Source organism: Canis lupus, chromosome 10 (assembly GCF_011100685.1).
Source record: "Canis lupus familiaris isolate Mischka breed German Shepherd chromosome 10, alternate assembly UU_Cfam_GSD_1.0, whole genome shotgun sequence".
Lineage (NCBI taxonomy): Eukaryota > Metazoa > Chordata > Mammalia > Carnivora > Canidae > Canis > Canis lupus.
The window spans coordinates 12,967,634-12,990,855 of NC_049231.1; the positions used below are offsets into that span (position 1 = coordinate 12,967,634).

At 43.3% G+C, this 23,222-nt stretch overlaps 1 protein-coding gene across 1 annotated transcript in view; it reads right to left on the bottom strand.

Annotated features, from left to right (window-relative positions):
- PTPRR (protein tyrosine phosphatase receptor type R) overlaps positions 1-20,539 on the bottom strand; it is a 233,906-nt gene extending 213,367 nt beyond the window's left edge. Inside the window, exon 1 of the mRNA XM_038550013.1 lies at positions 20,430-20,539. The gene's annotated coding sequence lies outside the window, so the exon portion shown is untranslated. The remainder of the gene's footprint in view (positions 1-20,429) is intronic.
- Positions 20,540-23,222: the final 2,683 nt, after the last annotated feature.

Here is a 23,222-nt window from a genome sequence, read left to right on the forward strand (position 1 = left end):
ATCCTGCCAACAATCATGTAAATGAGTCTGGAAGCAAATTCCTCCTCAGATGAGCCTTCCTCCAAGAGCCCAGCCCAGGCCAACACTCTAATTGAAGCCTTATGAGAGACCTTGAAGCAGAAGTCCCAGCTGAGCCATGCCCAGTTTCTGACTCACAGAAATTGAGGAAGAGTAAATGTATATCGTTTTAATCAACTAAATTTTGGGGTAATTTGTTATGCAGCAAAAAAAAAAAATTGTTATGCAGCAACAGGAAACTAATGCAGAGAGGTTGACAGAGACTAAACTGTTAAATACTTTTACCTAAGAAATGAAACAGAAATCTCACAGAGGAAGACATAGACATGGCCAACATGCATATGAGAAAATGCTCTGCATCACTTGCCATCAGGGAAATACAAATCAAAACCACAATGAGATACCACCTCACACCAGTGAGAATGGGGAAAATTAACAAGGCAGGAAACCACAAATGTTGGAGAGGATGCGGAGAAAAGGGAACCCTCTTACACTGTTGGTGGGAATGTGAACTGGTGCAGCCACTCTGGAAAACTGTGTGGAGGTTCCTCAAACAGTTAAAAATAGACCTGCCCTACGACCCAGCAATTGCACTATTGGGGATTTACCCCAAAGATACAAATGCAATGAAACGCCGGGACACCTGCACCCCGATGTTTCTAGCAACAATGGCCACGATAGCCAAACTGTGGAAGGAGCCTCGGTGTCCAACGAAAGATGAATGGATAAAGAAGATGTGGTTTATGTATACAATGGAATATTACTCAGCTATTAGAAATGACAAATACCCACCATTTGCTTCAACGTGGATGGAACTGGAGGGTATTATGCTGAGTGAAGTAAGTCAGTCGGAGAAGGACAAACATTATATGTTCTCATTCATTTGGGGAATATAAATAATAGTGAAAGGGAAAATAAGGGAAGGGAGAAGAAATGTGTGGGAAATATCAGAAAGGGAGACAGAACGTAAAGACTGCTAACTCTGGGAAACGAACTAGGGGTGGTAGAAGGGGAGGAGGGTGGGGGGTGGGAGTGAATGGGTGACGGGCACTGGGTGTTATTCTGTATGTTAGTAAATTGAACACCAATAAAAAAAACAAAAAAAACAAAAACAAAACAAACAAAAAAAAGAAATGAAACATTAGAGAAATCAAACATTTTACAAAATTTAAGGAGGGAAATGACAAGATAAAACGTGTATTTCTGAAAGATGCCCTAACTATACAAGAAAATAGATTGGAAGGAAACAAGAGTAAGTGCAAAGGTACCAGGTAAAATATTTTAGGTAACGGGAGAGTAACCCAACACCAGGAGGCAGTAGAGGGATGGAGCAGAGGTGAATCTAGTTGACAGATGATCCTTTCTACTCAAGGAGATTCATATATGCTGTCTATCTTGGATTCAGGTGCCTCTGCCTTTTGTGACTCCTATATATAAATTATCCAACTGACCAATGTTGACCCATAGGCATGGACATGTCTGCATCCCTATTCAGCAGGAAGGAGTTACAGAAAATAAGACCTTCCACCCTCAACAAACTTAAAAGATTTAAGGGTCAAATTGTTCAGAGGCTGGGGTATAAGGAGAACAAAGGCAAAAGAAATGTAGATAAAATTAGCAGACTCTTGATAATTATTTGAGACGTGCAGGGTGTGACATCCCTCAAGGAACTCCTGGCTGCCTTAATGTTAATACTTTGCTAGAGGCAAAAAAGGAAGTTTAGCCTGACAATAGCCAGACCTCCAGGATCCTGTAAGTCTTCTTGAACACATGAAAATCCCTTTAGAGACTTCCTTTATCTCCTCCCTTCACCTTAAAAGTTTATAATCAATCACTCCTCACAATCACAGTGTAGCTCTTTCTGCCCAAGAGTCCTGTCCCTGAGCTTTAATAAAAGCCCTTTTTTGCACTGGAAAAAAAAGAGAGAGAGAGAGAGAGAGAGAGAGAGAGAGACTGGAATTGACAGAAGAAGGAGGAGGAGAAGTATTAATTCAGTGATTGAGTTAATGTTCTAGGAGGGAACCAACAGTGGGGTTTCAAGGGTAATTTTGTTTCTATTGGGTGATTGACTATATGGGTGTGCCTTTACTGAGATAGAGTAATGTGTGTGCCTACACTATATAGAAACAGAAATGTCAAGAGAGCAATTCTATGTATGTGAACTCTAGAGGAAGCTCTGGACTAGAGATAGGTGCTTAAAACCATAAGCAAGCTAATGGAGAACTAAGTGATGAGATTGCCTAAGAAGAGCTGTGGGTGGAGAAGAACAAGAAGTTAGCAACTTAGACCCAGGGAAGACCATATTTAAGGAGCATTTGGAGACTGTGCAAGTACGGAAGGCATGGAAAGAGTGCAATAAAAAGGAGTCTCTGAGAGGCAGTGTCCAGTGTCACTAAGTCTGTGAGTTCAAACAAGACAACCCTAAACATTTGCATAGGATTTACTAACTTAAAATTCATCAATGGACAACTGAGCCTGGATATTCAGAGGACAAGATTTAACATGGAAAAGGCTTGGGGATAGCCTTCTAGAAACACTAAGCTAACCATCTCCCACTGTTGAGTCCTTGAACAAAAATGAAATAATTTGAAAGGATTTAAAAGGCTATGGAAGATTCTGAGTCTGGATAAGATGGGGCAAGTATGCCCAACCTTGTTGCTTACACTGCGTAAAACCTAGGACAGAATGCATGAAACCGCTATTTGAGGACTCTAGAAAATAAATTGTAGCAGGGTTACTGGAGATAACGAATAAAATTCAAAGTTCCACAGCATCAGCAGCGGAGTTTACCATCTTTCCCCCTACCCCCCCCCCCCCCCCCCCCCCCCCCAGTATTCTCTAGCCAACCCCTAGTGGATGCCAGGTACAGACAAAGACAGCTTCGGGAAAAACACTATAAAATACTAGTTCTGAAAAAGAGAACTCATAATGCTAAAAGAGACTACAGAAATCTTTCCCCATTGCTCCTCTCTCTCCTTTCTCCTTTCTCCAGGCTCCAGCCCAAGCAATGTCACAGCAGCAGTGGCCTTGGGCGTTAATGAGAACTTAACAGGACTCAAAACTCTGCAAGACAGGCACTTTCTTTCAAGGAAACTACCATTCTATGGACTGGAACCAACTGTCACAGCTTTTTCTTTTCTCGTCCTCCCACCGCTTGACCCTGGACTCAGATGCAGTTGTAGAAGTACAAGAAGCATACTTCAACTATAAAGATTACAGATAGGTTTAATGTGAAAGGGTGGAAAAATACGTCATGTAAATACTTGTCAAAAGAAAGCCACTCTCGGACAACATAGACTTCAGAGCAAAGAAAATTACCAAGGATAAAGAGATACATCACATAATAATGAAATGTACATACTGATATGATATATATAAGAATATATAATAGTCCTAAAAGTGTATATATCCTCCCCCCTAAAAGCATAAAAACACATGAAGCAAAAACTAACCAAAATGAAAGAAATGAGCAAATCCATAATTATAGTTGGAGATTCTAACATTCCTTTCTCAATAATAGATAGAACTAGTAGACAGAAAATCAGCAAAGGTAATGTTATAAAGGAAAGAACAACATCATCAACTAACTGGATCTAACAGTATTTATAGAATGTTCCAACCAAGAACTCGGAATACACATTCTTTTCCAGTGCACTTGGGACATTCACCAAAACAGACCATCTCCCGGGTCATAAAACAAACTTAGACATTTAAAAAACTGAAATTACACAAAATATATTCTCTGACCATAATAGAATTAAACTAAGAATCAATAAGAGACAAAACAAGAATAACTCCATGCACTTGGAAATTAAACAGCATACTTCTAAATATCCTTGGGCCAAAAAGTAATTACTAAATTAGAACATGTTTTGCACTGAAATAAAATGAAAATATAACATAGGATGCAGTTGAAGCAGCACTATTTAAAGGAAAATGTATAGCATTAAATGTCTTTAATAGTTTAATAGAAAAAAAAAAGGTCTCAAATCAATAATCTAAGTTTCCACTTTAAGAAAGTAAAAAAAAAAGCAAAATAAATGCTAAACATGTAGAATGAAAGAAATTTAAAAATTTAAAGCAGAAATAATTACATTGAAAATAGGAAAACAATAAAGAAAAATCAATGAAACAAAAGCTGATTCTCTGAGAACAGTAAAATTGATAAAACTCTAGCAAGACTCACAAGGAAATAGAGAAATAGAGAAACCACAAATTATTAATATCAGATAAAAGGAAGGCTGTCATGACAGACCATGCAGACATGAAAAGGATAAAGAAATACTATGGATCATCCTCTGCATATAAGTTCAACAACTTAGGTGAAATAACCAAATCCTGAAAAACCGCAAACTAATGAAATTTAAACCCGAGATGAAATGTCGATCTCAAACTGTACTAACATTATAAAAAAAATAAATCTCCACTTAAAATTGTTTAAAAAAAATCTTCAGGATCAAATGGTTTTACTAGCAAGTTCCACCAGACATCTAATGAAAAATATAACATCAACTTCACGTGACCTCTGCCAGAAAATAGAAAAGAAGGAACACTCTACAGATTATTTTATAAGGCCAAAGTTACACTGATAACAAAATCAGAGAAAGGCAGTACTGAAAAGAAAACCATAGACCGATATTCATGAAGACAGTGCAAAAATCCTCAACAATATATCAGTAAATTGAATGCAGATATAATACAATGAATAATATACCATAACCAAATGGGGCTTACTTATCCTGGGAATGAAAGGCTTCTTCAATATTTGAAAAGCTATCAACATAATCTACCATGTTGACAATCTAAAGAAGAAAAACAACATTGTCATATCAATTGATGCAGAAAAAGCATTTGACAAAATTTACATCTATTCACAGGCTAAAAAAAAAAAAACTAAGCAAACTAGAAATAGAAGAGAATTTCCTTTAAGAAGGCATCTAACTTGGGTGCCTGGCTGGCTCGGTCAGTAGAGCATGTGACTCTTAATTGCAGAGTCATGAGTAGGAGCTTCACATTGGGTGTAGAGATTACTTTAAAAAAAAAAAAAGTTTAATGAAATTGTGAAATGTATTAATAAAATTCTTAAAAAAGAAAAGAAATAAAAAGGCACCTACATTAAACCCCTCGGCTAACATTATGCTTAATAGCAAAGGACTGGATGCTTGTTTGCCATCCCAAGATAGAGCACAAGGCAACTATGACATCTTATCACTTCTATATGACATTGTATTAAAAGTCTTAGTTGGTGCAATAAGACAAAGACAAGAAGTAAAAGGCATACATATTGAGAAAAAAGAAATAAAACTGTTCTAGTTGCAGATGGCATGACTGTCTATGTAGAAAATCCCAAAGAATCCACCAAAATCTTCTTAGAATTAACAAGGTGAATTTAGTAAGGTTGGAGAACAGAAAGTCACTCTGCAAAAACCAATGGCATTTCTATAAACAAGCAATGTGTAACAGAAAACCGAAAATAAAAAAAAATAGATAACTGCTCTAAAATAAAATATGTAGGTATAAATCTAACAGAATATGTATAAGATATTTATACTAAAAATTATGAAATCCTGGAAAACAAATCAAAGAAGCTCTAAATAAATAAAATGACATATCTTGCTCATGAATTGTAAGACTACATAATGAAGATGTCAATTATCCCCAATTAAAGAAAAAATACCAACAGGATTTTTAAATAGACATAGTTATTCCCATTCTAAAATTTATATAGAAAGTCAAAATGAAGAGAATAGCTAAAACAATTTTGATAATGAAAGGAAGAATAATACTGCCCAATCCTAAGACTCACTATAAAGCCATAGCAATCAAGGTAGTGTGTATTAGCAAGGAAGAGATACAGAGATCAATGGAACAAAACAGACAGTTCAAAACATATCCACAGAAAACATCACCATTTGATTTTTGACAAATGCAAAAACAATAGAGAAAGAATTTTCTTCTCAAAATGACATTGGAACTGTTGTACATCCGTATGCAACAAAGTGAACTTTTATCTAAACTTCACACCTTGTATAAAACTTAACTCAAAAAAGAACATAGATTAATGTATAATTTACAACTTTAAAACTTTTTAAAGATAGGAGAAAATCTTCATTACCTAGGGTTAAGCAAAGGGTTCTTAGGACAGCAAAATCATAATCCATACATGAAAAAAATGGATAAACTAGACTGGATGAAAATTTTAAAAATTTTGTTCTGTAAAAGACAACTGTAAAGAGCATGAAAAGGCAAGCTACAGAGTGGGAGAAAAATAACTGTAAATCACAGGTCTGGCAAAGACTTGTAATCAGAAAACAAAGAACTCTCAAAACTCAATAGTAAGAAAATAAACCAATTTAAAAATGGACTGATGTTGAACAGACACTTTGTCAAAGAGAATGCATAAATGACAAACAGGTACATGAAAATGTGCCCAAGCCTATTCGCCAATAGAAAAAATATATATATTAAAACTGGGATATGATACCACCACATGCCTCTTATAATTGCTAAAGTGAAAAATACCAACAATTATCAGTGCTTGAGAGTCTTTGTAGGAACTAGAAGTCTCAGACCTTGGTGGCAATGCAAAATGACAATAGGCACTATGGAAAATGGTTTAGGACTTTCTCAAAAAGTGGGATTTGCCAGCAATCCCACTTCTGCGATTTACCTACAAAAATAAAAACGTCCATCCACACAAAAATCTGCAAGCAAATTTTCGTGCCAGCTCTAGTCATAATTGGCCCCAATGGGAACAACTCAGATGCCCTTCAATGGATGGGCAAGTGGATAAATGTTGGTACATCTATCCATTGGAATATTACTCATCAATGAAAAATAATGAATCATAGATCCATACATGGATGAATGTCAAGGACATTAGGCTGAGTGAAAGAAGACAGTCACAAAGCATCACGTACTGTGTGATTCCATTATATGATCTTCTTGAAAAGGTAAAAACTATAATGATGGAAGACAAATCAATGGTTATCAGAACTTAGGGGCGGAGGATGGAGTAGATAGCATGAAGGAGATCTTTTACGTCTTGTGGCAGGAATCGATACATGGGCTGAAATTCATAGAACTATACACTCAAAGAAGTCAGCGGATTATGCTATATGATGTTTTGTAAGCTGCTTTTTAACTCAATACTTTATGAAAGCATCTTTTCTCTAACTGTAAATCTACACAGTTAAAAAAATGATTGATAAACTTGTAGAAGGTACTTTCAGTGTGCATGTGGGAGAAAGCTGGACTTAACTGGATTGAAAAGTGGGAGATAAAGTGGAAACAACATATATGGACAGCATTTCAACAAGTGTAGATGTGATAAGAGAATGATAGTGTGTTAACAGGAAGGGAGGGTAGGGTTGAGGGATTTTTTTTTTCCACGATAGGAGAGATCTGACCACTTTTATTCCTTAAAGGGAGGAGCCTGCTGAGAAGGAGTGGTTGAAAATGTTGAGGAAAGTCAAGGACATCAGGGGAAAGTCAAGGACATCATGAGTAGACTGGGCTGTCCTGCAAGACTGTATGGACTGCGGTCCACAGTCCAGGCAAGGGGATGACCAGGGCGGGTGGGAGGTATTTCTTCTGTTATGACATGAGGGGGAGGGGATGATGGGATGTGAAGGGGGTAGAAGTTGAGCAAATTATCTGCTGATGGTTTCTATTTTCTCCGTGTAAAAGTGAAGTCATCTCGTAAGAGGAGGACAAAGGAGGAAAGACTGTAAGTGTCAGGAAAATGGAGAAAGACTAAAACAGTTGTTGTAAAGAAGGAGGAATAAAGTCCATAAGCATGGGAGGATGCCTCCTGGGCACCCAGAACTCAGTCCCTCTCAGCCCAGAAGGGATAGAGTGTCTCAGTGTTTAGCAAACAGCTTGTCAAAGATCCTTATCTGCATTTAAAATACAAGGACTTTGACCACAGAAGCAACATTCACTTGCGCAGAGCCAGTCCTGATGGTCATAAAGCTCCAAGATTTAAATTTCATTTTGGACAGACCTTGGTAATCTCTGAGGAATCTTTGACAGACAGAAATGGATGAGATTATAACATTAGAGCAGGTCATGATTCATTATTTCAGACTCAGTGTCAGTAATTCTTGGATGCACGCGGTAGAGAGGCCTCGCGTGCACCTGAAAAGGTGAACAATCCAAAAAAAAAAAAAAAAAAAGGCAACTTTGTTATCTGATCGTTTTGTGAAAGGATAGTCATTGTTTTTAAAGCATTGCCAACACTTTCTTCTCTAGGAAGTAGATATAAATGGGTAGCATCAGGGAAGTCGCTTGGGAATTTCTACAAGAGAAATGGGGAGGCTCTCCTTTGATTTGTAAATGCCTCTCAGAAAAAGTTAAAAATACACGGAGTACTAGGGAAAGCTTACAGAGCAGATGCCTAGGAATAGTAGTCAGGAAGGAAAGAAACAGACTTTTTAAGAAAGCAATGGACTAGGAGATAAGGACAGTGGATTCGGGCTGCAACACTCCCACCACCACCACCACGACTACCACCACCACCACCACCACCACCACCATCTACGTGAACTTGAGTCAGTCTCCTCACAGCCGAGCCTCAGTTTCTCATCACAGAATGAAAGTGGTTCTTGTGGATCTACAGCTAGATCACAACGTGCATCAGTAAAGGAGAAGCCCCAATTCAATGAGAGTTTGCTTGATGCTGATTTTTTTTTTCTAAAGAGATGCATTCTTCCCTAAGCCCAACAAATACGTACACCTATTTTTCATAAATAAAATTCAGAAATTTACACCTAATGCTTTACACTTAAACTCACCTTTCCAATTTCTCCTGACCTAATGAAATTTTATTAGTATTATGTTTTTGCTTCATGTAAGATGGCTAAGATTGCTATTAGCATCCAGCTCCCCTTAATTAAATTTGCTCTCCTCCAGATAGTCTTTTATCAAAGTTCTTGTTGCATCTTCAAAATCCTTCCTCACAGAGCACAACATACGTATTATACAGACAGAGATAGTCACCCTTAGTGATCTATTACTTTGTACCCTCTGAAATTCATGTTTTTTACATTTCTTTTAAATTTAAGACGATAAATGTCCAGACCATAATCAAGTTTCAGTTTATAATTTTTTTAAAGATTTTATTTATCTATTCGGCAGAGAGTCAGCATGAGAGAGAGAGCTAGAGCAGGAGAGAGGGACAGCGGGAGAGGGAGAAGCAGACCCTCCACTGAGCAGGCAGCCCAACGTGGGGCTCAATCCCAGGACCCTGAGATCATGACCTGAGCCCAAGGCAGACACTTAACCAACTGAGCCACCCAGGCGTCCTCAGCTTATAATGCTTTATTATGATTTAGAATTTCTCCGAAAAGAACAAAATTATATACATAGTGTGAACATTCATGTATCAGGAAGACTCAAAAAGCTGTTTTCTACTTTGTTCGAGTTGTGTTTCCAGGCATTGTGTGCCATACAGCTCTTGCCACTGTTCTTTCCAAATGTCCGATGTGTACTATGATAGACACCTGCTTTTCTCTGGGTCTCTAGTCCATCTGACCCATAGGCCACGTATAATAATAGACCTTTTGGGAACTTAAAGGGGCATGGATTTCCAGGAACAATAAATAACCTTGGATTTAAAGGGGCTAATATTAAAACTATTCTTGCAGTTGTTCTGTAATTCTCCTGGTGATGGTCAACACAGGACGTCATCGCAATACTAATCTCCAGTTATGAGGGCCCACCGTACCAACCCTGAAGCCCCCTGATGAACACGGCAGTCTTGCCTAGATGTGACAATGGAGGTCCGTTAGGATAGCCTCCCACTCGTAACATATGATCACTCCCACCAGTCTGTTCATAGAGAATTTATCAGTGCTGGAAAGAGTTCATTATGTTATGGCTCTATCTATAAAGCCAGTTTTATAAAATTCAGTTTGTGTGTCTTAGTTGGATTCTGACAACATACATAAAGGTAAGTATGTATGTATGTAGAGGTATTCACACTGGTTTTGTTTTTTATCTTGACAGCAAATGACCAATTTGACCAAAAAAAAAAAAAAAAAAAAAAGGCAGGGGGAATCATCTTCAAATGAGCAATTATATCATAAAAAGTAAAAAAATAAAAATAACAAAATGAGAGATTCTGTAAGATCATAATTGAATTTATAAAAACTGGAAACCATTACAGCCCCCTGCCCCCAGAAGACTTGGATGAGCTTGTCATGGAAGGATCACCTCCTTCCAGGAATGGCTTTCCTAAAATCTAGTCTGTGCACTGGTTTCTAGGATGTGAAGCATAATCCCATGAGGAGGTGCTGTGTCATTCTCTAGGAGTATTTAAATGTTTCACATGTTTGGCTAGTGATGTGTCTAGTATATCTATAATTAAATTTTAAAAAAAAATCAAAGTAATTAGTCTATTCTTATAGAGCTGGCTCTATTCTACTCTATGTCGGAGAGGATCTGAATTTTACAAGAATAAGGAATGATTTTGATTAAGGCAACTTGTAAACTTTTTCTGCTTATTCTTTGATATATTAACACTCCTTCACATTCCTTCAAATATTCCATTAGAAAATGTATTTCCTACTCCCACTTCCAAACCACTGTACCTAGTTACTTCTTCCTATTTATCTTACCCACCCAAAGTTGAGCTGCACAATGGCAAACTCTTATTTGCGAGTCGCAGAAGTGATTGTCATTTCAGGAAAAATCCACTGTGTGCAAAATTACTAGGAGTGAGTTTCATGTTTCTTGATTTCTGCCCAGCTTTAATAGAATTATTTTTCATTTGATAAATATATGTTACAGACTGGAACATAATGCAATCAGGACAGACCCTTTGGGACAATGTGACTAGACTTTCATCATAAGGAAGGAGTGGGGTTAAGACCACTGGCCTCAGACTCTGCTGGAGGAGGTGAGATTTACGTTGGTTGAGAAGATGCAGTCCGATGCCCCCTGCCCAGTTACTGAAGAACTGAGTTGAATGACATTCGCACAACCATTAAAAGAACTTCATCAAGATATGCCCTCTGGGGAAATGCAGAAGTAGAGAAAAATGATCACATGGCTGGAAAGCTGAGAAATACTACTCTTTGCAGAAATCATAGGAATTGAGTTCCACATGCACTGAGTAATGAAGCAGTACATTTGTAAAACCTTTTATACTTCGGTTATTGTTACGCAAACAGCTAAAATGTTATTACTTATAGAGATTGTAAACTATTTCCATCATCTTTTTAAAAGATTTTACTTATTATTTATTTATTTATTTATTTATTTATTTATTTGAGAGAGAGAGAGAGGGAGAGTGTGCTCATGAGTGGGGGGGGGGGAGAAGAGGAAGAGAGAATCTCAAGCAGACTTCCCGTGGAGCAGGGAGCCACAGGGCTCAATATCAAGAGATCATGACCAGAGCAGAAACCAAGAGGGGATTCCTAACCAACGTAGCCACCCAGGCATCCCATGTCCATCATTTTTATAGTAGAGCTCTCCAGATGACTCGAAAGCTAGGATCCAACAGCAAGGCAAAGAAAAAAATAAGTGTTTCAAGAATAATTCTAACAGATCGAGAACTATGTTAAAACGTAGCAAAGCCAACATTAGAAAATACAAAAATTAAAATATTGTCATAATAATGATACTACAGAGATGTGAATGCCTGGGTATTGGGGCAGGAGGAGGGTGAGGAAGGGGGTCCCCAGTGGCCACCTGAAGCCATCCCTGCCCTGGTCTTCTTTGCCTGCATTTAGGGATTTGGAGGGTACCTGGTAGGCCCATAAGTCCTTTCCTTCATCATTTGAAATTATTATCACTGGTCTAAGGCACTACTCTGACATACTTCTTTGAAAAATGAACATCTTGTAGGAAAGGACCATGCAATTAATAGCTATTCTTAACTGGAGTTGAAAGTGTTCCCAGATATCAGTTAACCCTTTGCCACCCGACCTCTCCCTCCCCCAATCAAACAATACCTAGCACTTACATGACACTTACTAAGTGCAGTTTACATACATTGTCCTATTCCATACACAAAACAACTTTACAGTTGTATAGTATATAACCTCTACGTTAAAAAGAGGAAGTTTAAAAAGTAAAGAAAAAAGATAAAGAGAAAATTGAGGCTTAGAGAGATTAAGTAACTTGCCCTAAGTTACAGAGCTGGAAAATGATTGTGTGCGTACTAGAGTCCCATCACAATATCCATGCTCTTAGCCTCTATGGTATTATGCTAAAGGTTACCCAAAAATATGGCATTTTCCCCTTTATTCTGATTTTTCTCTTTACTTTTCTCTTTAAGGTATTTCATTTTCTTCCGGGAGAATAAAGACACTGTCTTGAATCAATGAGGCCAAGAAAGTAAATTGCTTATAACTTAAAACCACATGTTCATATTAATGGATGGATGGCCTTTCAAACTAACTCACCGTATAGTATGTTGAACACTCTTTGTATTGAGCATCTTTCTCAGTAACCCAGTGATTGGAGTGATGCACACTGTTTTGTTTCCCCTCCAGGGTCCCTCAGGACTTGGGGCGTTACTATGGTGGGAGAGCAGGAGAGCCTTGCTCTGTACACGCTGCTGTAGGGGCCAGGGAGACATTCTTTTTTTTTTTTTTTTTTTTTTTTAATTCATGAGAGATACAGAGAGAGAGAGGCAGAGACACAGGCAGAGGGAGAAGCAGGCTCCCTGCAAGGAGCCTGATGAGACTCGATCCCCAGACCCAGGATCACGCCATGAGCTAAAGGCACATGCTCAACCACTGAGCCACCCAGGTGTCCCAAGGGAGACACTCTTCCTCTGTGTTCATTTTGTGCTCTTTTCCAAGGATCCATTTTTCCTTAATCCATTCTGCACATTTAAGTCAGAACATGGACATTGCTTTGGGTCTGAACTAGGAAAAAAATAATCCACGTCCTCACTGAACTTGGCATTTACTTCAGTGCAATTAAACATATTGATCTTGATTGCTGCGTCATGTGAACAATTAATTTTGCTTTGTTTTTGGTCCACGTGGCTGCAAGTTTAACGGACACCAACATCTTAACAAATTGAAATCAAATGAAATCTGATTATGAGGAAAGTCTCAATAGCCTTAAGAGTGAAAAATTATTTAAATGGCAAGTGCTAATAATGTTCACATCATAAACTTGCTAATTGAGACTCCGTGGCAAATACCATCGCAATAACAGACACTACAGTAATGTTATTTAGGGAAAAAGCATTAGGAAATTTAATCTTAAAATAATAATTTACCATTACTTTTTTTTCAAAGCTATTAAAATCCTTTATGCTGGGAAATATGCAGTGTAACTCTGAATATGTCAGCACTTGTAAGTGCTCTGAAAATGAAGCATGCACTTACAGGCCAAGTAGGATTTTTCAAAATCCCCTCTTACAGGGATAAATGGCTTTCTTTACCTTTTCAATTTGACTTTGTAAACAGCTTTTAAAAGATTTAACAATAAACTTACTATAAAATATGACATCCATGTTATCATTAGTACTAATGGCAATAAATGGGTTTTTTTGTGTGATCCCGTCATTTCATAAAAAGTGACTTTTTATAATTCATAAACTAGTCTCCAGTCTTCAGATGTAAGTATGTATCCCTTGAGGTGCAGCATTTTTCCGTAAGAGAAAAATATGTATAGTATCCCAAAACCTTATGGTTCTATAAACATTGTCTACTCATTGAAAGGAGAGAAAGAAAATGTATACAACCATCCAAATACTCCCAAATTTTCTGTGATGGTTTGTTTTTTGTTTGGGGGAGGGAAGGAGGATTGAATTATTTGGGGTCTTGATAAATTGAATCCGCTAAATCACACTCCCACCTGATTTTGAATGGGCAGGTAGCTCATATTTGCTACTACAAGATAGATGATGACCCTTCAGTAATCAGGAGTTGAGTTCCGAGTGTAGTCTTAATGCACAACTAATTGCTATTATCTAATCTCTTGATCTATTTAAAATAAAGACACTCACCTTATCTCCATCCATCTAGTACTAGAAACTCCCATAGCAATGTCTAACTAGACGGAGTTCAATACACAACTCTAGCACAACTATCATCGTGCCCACGGCACACAAATGCATCCTACAGACTGCTTAAATGAAAGCTCTTCTGTGCTATTTTCATTTCTTTGTAACCAGTAAATGTAAATAGGATTGAGGGAGCAGTAGTAAAATCAATTCTAGTCTTTACAGTTATGAAGATGAGATGTAATCTCTTCATCAACGTAATTTATTATCATTTATTTTGTCTGATACACCCGGAATACATTTATTCACTCATCAAACATGTATTGATGGCATACTAGGCAGCAAGTACGGTTCTAGGAAACGGAGTTAGGAAAGACCTGAGAGTGGAAGACTTTGCCCTGCTAATGAGTTTGGGTTTTATTTTAAGAAAGAAGGAAATAGCCAAAGTAAAGAATTTTACAAGGGGAGAACATGATTAGGTATGCTTTTTTTCAGAGTTTTACCTCTGGCATTTATTTTTATGAAAGATGGATTTGATATGAGGATGGTAACTTAAAATACTACATGAGAAATAAGGACCTGCCCCAAGGCAGTGATGTGAACAGAGAGTGGAGAAGACAAAGCAAAGGAAGGGTACAGGATGAGTTAACAGTTGCAGGCTTGGGTGACTGTGGGGGATCTTGGTATTTATTTATTTATTTATTTGAGAGAGAGAGCATGAGTGACAGGGGGAGAGGGGAGGTGCAGAGGGTGAGGGAGAAGTAGGCTCCCCGCTGAGCAGAGAGCTGGACATGGTGCTGGATCCCAGGACCCTGAGATCATGACCTGAGCTGAAGGCAGACACTTAACTGACCGAGCCACCCAGGAGCCTCAGGGAATGCTGAGTACTAACAGATAAGATGCTTGTGGGATATCCAGTGACTCCTAGGTCATTAGATCTATATGCCTGGGGTTCAGGAGAACTATCGAAGATTAAAATACAGGCTTAGGAATATTTGACATGTAGGTCTGAATATAACTACCTAGGGAGATTGCACAGAGAGGGAAATAAAAGGGGGCACATAAATTCTAGAAAGCACTAACCACGACATGCTACACCCTAAGTAGGACCACAGGTGAGGATTGGAGTTGGTGGAGAAGTAGATGAGAAACAAACACAAAGCCAAATGTGGATAACACATTTCAGAATTTTTACAAAGCACCACTCAGGGTACAATCTCCAAGAGAACATGTAATGTCCAAGGTGTCAGGAGCGAGTGATGTTGGGTATACATACACGTGTGCTTCCTATGTGCCAAAGAAGTAGACAGGTTTGTCCAAGGGCTTTAAATCTTGCTTGTAAATTAGCTGTATGAATCCTTTTATGTCACCACAGCCATTTCTACATGTATGTACAAGGCATTTCACTAAGACCTGAAAACACAGCAAAGCATTTGAGCCGTACAGCATCTTGCAACCAATTTGAAGGACTTTGCCGCTATTTAAATCTGTAGTTCTGGTCTCCTGTGAGCCCATCCCATGTCACCCTCAAGTTCACAATGGTAGAAAAGTCTATTTGAGATAGTATGTTTCCGGAGCATGTGAGCTCCGAGGAAGAAACTGGAATTTTGGATGAATGAGCTCTGTTGAAGTCCATTCTAGAAATGGCTAAGCTGACTAAGTGTGTGTGTCTTGCATGGGTGCCAAGAAGAAATTAAATGCAAAAGGGAGAGAACAGAAATATCACTGCGTTGTTTCTATTTATTCAATATATTTGTTTTTAATCTTTAGTAGCTTTTATGCCAGGCTCTGGTGCAATGCTGGGCAAGATCTGCAACAGATACAGCAGTAAATAGAACAGACAAATATCTGTGCCTTCAAGGAGCTTTCATTCCAATGGGGAAAGGGGGAAACCACAATAAACAAAGCAAATAAGTTAAATATATGATATGGAGTTGGTGAAAAGCGTCTGGAAGAAAAAATAAAGTAGGGAAGGGGTATCGAAGTTCTTTGGGGGGAGAAGATACCATATTAATTAGGCTAGTCAGTGGGGGCCTCCCTGAGAAAGTAGCATTCGAATTGAGGCCTAAAATTAAGAGATTAGGCCATGGAGATAATGAGTAAAGAGTGTTTCAGGCAAAGGAAAAAGCAAAATATATGAGGGAGGCAAGCCCCTGGCATCCTCTTGGAACAGCAAGGAGACCAATGTGGCTGGAGAGAGACAAACCAGAGGAAAGTGGTGAGAAGTGGTATCAGAGAGACAGTGGAGGAGGAGGACACAGTAGAACCTGGGCTGATGCAAGGATTGTGTTGAGTGATTTTGAAAAGGAAAAGTGGATTCTGGAGTTCATGGAAAGAAGGTACCTTAAAATTTTCAAGAATAACATTATTTTCCTATCAGTCAACCCTTTCTTTTTGAAGGTGGTGCTTCTGCCAATGACTTCCCTGATCCTCTGGGTTTCACCATAGGAATCCTTCCTTCTCAAAGACTGGAGAACTTGACTGCATTTCTCTGAGATGTCGCATCTTCAGAAGATCAACTGAAGGCAGTGTCTGTGCCTTCCAGAACACTCAGTAGTAAGAACAACGTGAAAATTTGAAAGGATCTTTCCCAGAGCTCAGGGAGAGAATAATGCACTGAAATCACATTCTGTGTTGGTAACAAAACGTCACTAGAAAAAAAATAAAGCTTTCCCCTGAGAGTTTTTAAGATATTTCAAGACCTTCACGTCCTTGCAACTTAAATATGACCCAATAAATATCTCCTAAAACAGAATATAGTTCTTTGGATAAAGAAAGAGGAAAAAACACCAAAGGAAAGAAGCCACCTGTGGATCTTGTGGTACCATCCACATCATGGGGGCACACTTTCTTGGATATTCCTGAAGCAGTCTTTTCAACTGGGGTTTATGTATTACTCTAGTTCACAGAAGGAATAAAGAATGAGGACAGCTAGGGACACCTCGGTGGCTCAGTGGGTTAAGTGCCCAACTCATGATTTTGGCTCAAATCATGATCTTGGAGTAATGGGATTGAACCCCACATGGGGCTCTGTGTTCATGGGGGAGTCTACTGGAAATTCTCTCTCTTTTTCACTTCTCCTCCTCTCTCTCCTCCCCTCTCTCAAATAAATACATATTTTAAAAAAAAGAAAAGAAAGGAAAAGAAAGAAAAGGAAAAGAAAAGAAAAGAAAAGAAAAAAGAAAAGAAAAGAAAAGAAAAGAAAAGAAAAGAAAAGAAAAGAAAAGAAAAGAAAAGAAAAGAAAAGAAAAAAAGAATGAGGACGGGTAGGTAAAAAGGATTTCTCACCACGAACTCAATGGTAGCCTTTCCTATTGGAACCGTTGTATGATTTCCACAGTATGTGGCCACAGGTCTGAAAACTCGGGCTTTCATCCTGACTATGCTGTTAACTGGCTCTTTACTACTTAAAGTAAATACAGTCTACCATTTACTGGAACTTCGTTTTCTTACCCAAACAGTAAGCAGTCGGACGGACAAAAACTACAACTTCCTTGTTAGGGAGATCTACAAAAATGAGCTGCCATGGAAAGAGCTGAGTCCAGGTTATCTAACAAGTTCTTTACTCAGTGATTTATTAGAATTATTTTACCTAGAGATTTTTTTTTTAAGATTTTATTTATTTATTTGAGAGAGGGAAAGAGAGAGTGCTCCAGCCTGGAGCAGGGGGAGGGGCAGAGGGAGAAGCAGATTCCTGGCTGGGCAGGGAGGGGGGGGCCCACCCCCCCAGGCTCTGGCTTGATCCCAGGACCCCCCCACTCCCCCTAATCAGGACCTGAGAAGAAGGCAAACGCTTAAGTGACTGAGCCACCTGGACGCCCTGGAGATGTTCATTACACGGTATTGTACCCCTCTGCCTCTTTCTGTTCCCATAGACACTACAGCCTGACCACAGTATTTTTTCCCATTGAGCCCCAAGAACGGTCTGAATTAACTAATTAATTAATCAATTTATTTATTTGCTTGTTTACTATTTTGCATCGTGCCTTATGATCAAATAATTGGAGCTGGCGTTCAAGTTGAAAACAATCTGTATCTTATCATTAGGGCAACGATTATCTGGAAGGCAACAGTCCCTAGTATCCCTGAGAAGAGCTCTCACACCCCGTCCGCCAATCTCTCCCACTCCTAAAGGGTTCTAACCTGTCCTCAGTTCCACCAGCGTAAAATAGTTGCTGGCACCCTGGGCATAACCAAAATGGATCAATTAGCTTTTCAGTTAAAGAGGGCGAGAAAAAACAGAATTCATTTCCCTTCCTTATTAAGCCCACTTCCATCCTAAGAGGAGAGCCTTCTGTAAAAGAAAAACTCAGGCAACAAGTGTCGAAATCCATGACTTCTTGATCTGTGTACTCCCACACACTCACTTTCTTCCTATCCAAACCTACAGCAGCTTAGATCAAAAAGTCCGTGTTTATTTCAGTTCCAATGAGAAGTCCTAATAATGTTATTAAATAACTGGGATGAATTTTAATCTGATGACAGCTTGTGACCCAAAAATTGCTGTTTAAAATTAAAATGCATTCAAAATGAAACTGGCAAGACAACCACAATATTAAACTTGCAATCTGCTGTGAAAAAACACCTATCAAAAGCACTATATTAAATATGAAGATAATTAATTTCCATATAGCTTCTTGCAATTGAAATCTGAAAATGATGGCCCATGAATGCATTGCCCTATTAATTTAAAATTGAATATATATATTTTTTCAAATTAGGAAGTCAGAGTAGAGACGGATTGGTTTGTCTTTAGTAATATACCCTTTGGCAGAGCTCCAGGTATAATCTAGGGCTACAGACTTCTGGGTTTCTCCTTTGATGAACAAAAGTCCTCTATTTTCTTCATCCCAAATGTTCACCTACAATAAATTTAGAAATGGTTTCCACCTGCTTAGTTTTAAGTTTATTTATAACTTTTAAGCTATAATTAAGGTATATTAAATGGAATCTTTAGAATCTCTTATATGCTAGCTTTAAAAAATAACTACACTGACATTTTTGATAGATCAGCTAAATCGTCCCTAAAGTTGGTTAAGAATCGGGGCTTTAAAAAAATTTTTTTTGGGGGGGCAATGGATGTTTGCATCAGTGCTAGTGTTATACATAATAACATAAATAAAACTCAACCCAATGTGTATTTTTTTCATCTCAAATTTCAACATTTAAAAAACTGTATGGGGTCATAAAATGATGCATTACAGCTGTTTGCAAACAATTTAATGGCCAAGTCATAGCTATTTGCTAGTTTTCAAAAGGTGCCAAAGAACCATTAAAAATTTCACAATGAAACATAATTATAACAATTAACATGTGCACTTAATCACAGCCTTAATGTTCCCATGCGTTACTTGTTCTAGGTTCACCATAACATTAAAATAGCACGGGCTGGAAAAAAAAAAAAAGTACCATATTTCACTCTCACTATTGCACACATAGGAAAGGAACTCACCCACTCCTTTTGCAGAGAGACCACAGGAATGGTTATGTTGCAGCCATTATTTTTAATTATCATCCCTGGGACATAATACACGCTCAGTAAATGTTGTAGCCGAAGGAATGAATGACTGTGACTGTGTGTGATCGGGTGACAAGCGCACGGGGGTAAAAGATCTAGTCTCGGAGGCTGCAGGACCCCTGAGCGGACAAGGGCTGTCGCAGTAGGGCGCCTCGAACCTCCCTGCCATACCCTACGTTGGTGCACGTTGGTGCACGCGTGTGTAAAAAGGAGAAAGGACTCAGTCCAAGCCCTTGCATCGCTCAGGCGCTGCCTGTATCCCAAAGGCAGGATGTGTAGGGACACTGCGTGGGAGATGCCCCAGGTCCTCGCTAGGGCTGCTGGCTCTGTTCGTATCGAGCCGGTTTCTGTCGGGGCGCAGGGTCCCCGTCCGCCTCGGCCCGGGCTCCCCAGTCCGGCCCCAGTGCCCTGCGCTGTGGGCCGCCAGGCCCCTGCCCGGGTCGCCGGCCGCGATGCTGGGAGAGAGGAGGGGGTCCGGATTCCAAGCCTGCCTTCCTCTCATTGGCTTAGAGAACCCGAGGGGCAGGAGCAGGGGCCAGAGGAGCCCCGAGCCGCACCGTTAGGGCGAACCCGGGATTTGGCCCTCCCGGGCGGGGACGAGGTCCTGCAGGTGGCAGCCCCCGGGGGTGGGGGTGGGGGTGGGGCGCACGGCAGGTGGCTCCGGCCGCAGGTCCCGGGGTGCATCCGGAGGAGCTGTGCGTGGACGGCGAGGACCGGCAAGCGCCCCGCGTGCACCCGGCGGCGTCCGCGATCTCCGTCGCAGGCGCGGAGCCTCGAACGCCGCGTCCAGCTCAAGTTTTCGGCCTGTCTTCCAACAGGTGCACCGGCGCCCCCCGCCCGCCGCGGCCCAGGCACGGCCCGCCGCCCCGAGCGCCCCCGCCCGCCCCCCGCCCGGCCTGCCCGGGGCGCCCCGCCCGCCCTTACCTGCGGCGTGCAGACGGAGCAGCAGGCACAGCGCGGGGACCGCCGACCGCCGGCCGCATCGCGCCCGCCCCGGCCGCCTCGCCGAGGGGCTGCAGCCCGGGCCCGCTGGCCGTGGGGGCGCTCGGGGCGGCGGCAGGACGCGCGCGGGGGACGCGGGACCGGGAGGCGGCGGCGGCGGCGGCGGCGGGGGCGGAGCCGGGCGGGGGCCGGGCGCTCGGAGGCGGTGGCTGCCCGGCCTCAGGCACGCCCGCAGCGGGGCGGGGGAGGGGGGCGGAGAGAGCGGGGAGGGGAGGGGAGGGGAGGGGAGGGGGGGACGGGGAGAGGGGGAGGGGAGGGAGGGCGAGGGGCGGGGGGGGCGGGAGAGCGGGGAGGGGGGAGGGGAGGGCGGGCGAGGGGCGGGGGGAGAGCTGGGAGGGGGGAGAGAGGGCGGGGGGGCGGGGGGAGAGCTGGGAGGGGGTAGAGAGGGCGGGGGGCGGGGGGCACTCGCGCGCCGGCCCTCGGAGCGCCCCCCGCCATCCACGGAGCCCCCCCGCCGCCCGCGGAGCCCCCCCAGGCCATCCCCGGAGACCCCGCCCCCGGACCCTCTCGCCGCCCCTAGAGCTCTCCCCGCCCTCGAAGGCCCTGGAGACCCCCCCCTTCCCGGAGCCCCCGCACCGCCCCCCGCTCCTGGAGCCCCCCCTCGGAGCCCCCCTTCCCGGAGTTCCCGCACCCCACCCCCGCTCCCGGAGCCCCCCCGCCCCTGGAGGCCCCCGCCCCGTTCACGGCGCCCCCGCTCCCGGAGGCCCCCCCCCGCCCCTGGAGCCCCCCCTTCTCGCTCCCGGAGCTCCCCCGCCCTTCGCCCCTCCCCGCTCCCGGAGCCCCCCCCCGCCCCTCGCCCCTCCCCGCTCCCGGAGCCCCCCCCCGCCCCTCGCCCCTCCCCGCTCCCAGAGGCCCCCCCCGCAGCACCCCCCTGGAGCCCCCCCCGCCCCCGGAGCCCCCCCCGCAGCAGCCCCCTGGAGCTCCCCCCGCTCCCGGAGCCTCCCCCGCAGCACCCCCCCGGGAGCCCCCGCCCCCCGCTCCCCGCTCCCCGCTCCCGGAGCCCCCGCCGCCCCCGCCGCCCGCCGCGCCTACTGAGCATGCCCGGCGCCGGCCCCCGCGCCGCCCGGAGCTTCGAGGAGCGGGTCGGCCTCCGGGTCCCCGCGCCGCGGGCGGGGCCGTCTGTCCAGCGGGCGCGGGTCAGCGGCGGTCGGTCGGCGACCCGGGCCGCGAGTGGAGGCGCGGATGCGGGGCTGAGGGCCTCCGCGTGCCCCGGCCGCCTGCAGGGCGGGTGTCGGCGCCCCCCCCACCCCGGGGGCCCAGCCTGCTGCACCGTCCCTGGCCTGGCCGCGCCCCCCTGGGCACCTGCTCAGCATCCTCCCGGCGGGTGGGCGGGGGGGGGGGGGAGCTTCTTCCTATCAACTTCCCCCTTTAGCTTCCTCGGCCTGGCTGCCCCTCCACACCCCCCCCCCCCCCCGCACCTGCTCAGCATCCACCCCGGCGGGAGGGGGGGCTTCTTCCTACCAACTCCCCCCTCTAGCTTCCTCGGCCTCTACCCCCGGCTCAGCCCAGGGCTCCACTGTCCTGGACTCGGGCCCAAAGGCGGGGAGCCTAGGACGGACCAGGTGAGGCCGGCGGGGTTCGTCCGCGTTATGAGGGAGATGCGCTCAGTCTCCATTTCACCTTCCCGGGTGCGAGGTGCAAGAGTCGGCCCTGGGCCCGGGCCCCTGGGGACAGCTCTGGGTCTGTAGGTAGAGCAGGGCGGGCAGCGTGTGACAGGGCCCAGCCCGTGCGGAGCTCTGAGGTCTGGACATCCTTCTCTAGGCCCCGGCTAAGGCCTGCTGCTCTGCACAGTCCCAGGGGCACGGCCCTTGCTGCTGTACTTCTTGGGGTGCCTTCGCCCCTGCACGTGCATCACAGCACCCTCAGGCTGACAAAGGTCCAACCTTGTTCTCACCTTCCCGGAAAGCCCTCACCCAACCTCGGATTATGGTGATTCTCCTTTCACACACGAATATTTGCACGATGCTCGCTGAGCACGCATCACTTGTCCCCGGGTAGTGCTGCAGCCTGGGGGGCTCCAGAGGCCCTTCTGCCCCTTTGCAGCACTTCACTGGGATAAGGGCTCCTAGGCCGAGGAGAGGGGCCAATCAACGCTCCTTGAATTGAACTGCGTCCCTTCCTCAGTGCTTTCTTCCTCCATCCGGAGTTGGGACAATTGATGGGAAATAGGTACCCATAGAGCTTAAATTAGGCAAGATCTCATAAGATCTGACGGGCCCAGCCCTATCATTTCCTTTATAATTTATTTCAAATCCAGCGCTGAGAGACAAAGCCAGGAACTGCACTGAAACAGGTCGGAGAAGGGAAGGATGATATATATTTTTAATATTAGATAGGCCTCTGATGCAGAAAATAGAAATATATGCGGCTTCATTTCCCTACCCCTTGACGTGGGTGTGCAACCATTTTTGTGGCCCTAGGGTGTCACCCCCAAACCACCCTAAGCTGCAACCTCTTCCCCTACTCGGGATTCACTTTGCCCTGGTCTCCTTTTCCCATAGTGTATATCACTTTCTAACATGTCCAAACAATTACTTAAATCTGTCATATAGTGGCTGTTTCCCTACCCTGTTCTCACTCCCTGCAGTGGAATCTGACCAAAAATGGCAGAAATCTTTGGCGATTTCATCCACTGATGCATCACGACTGATGAGAATGCCTCTCACAAAATAGGTGCTCAAAAGTTAATTAGGTAACTAATTAATTAAAAGCAAC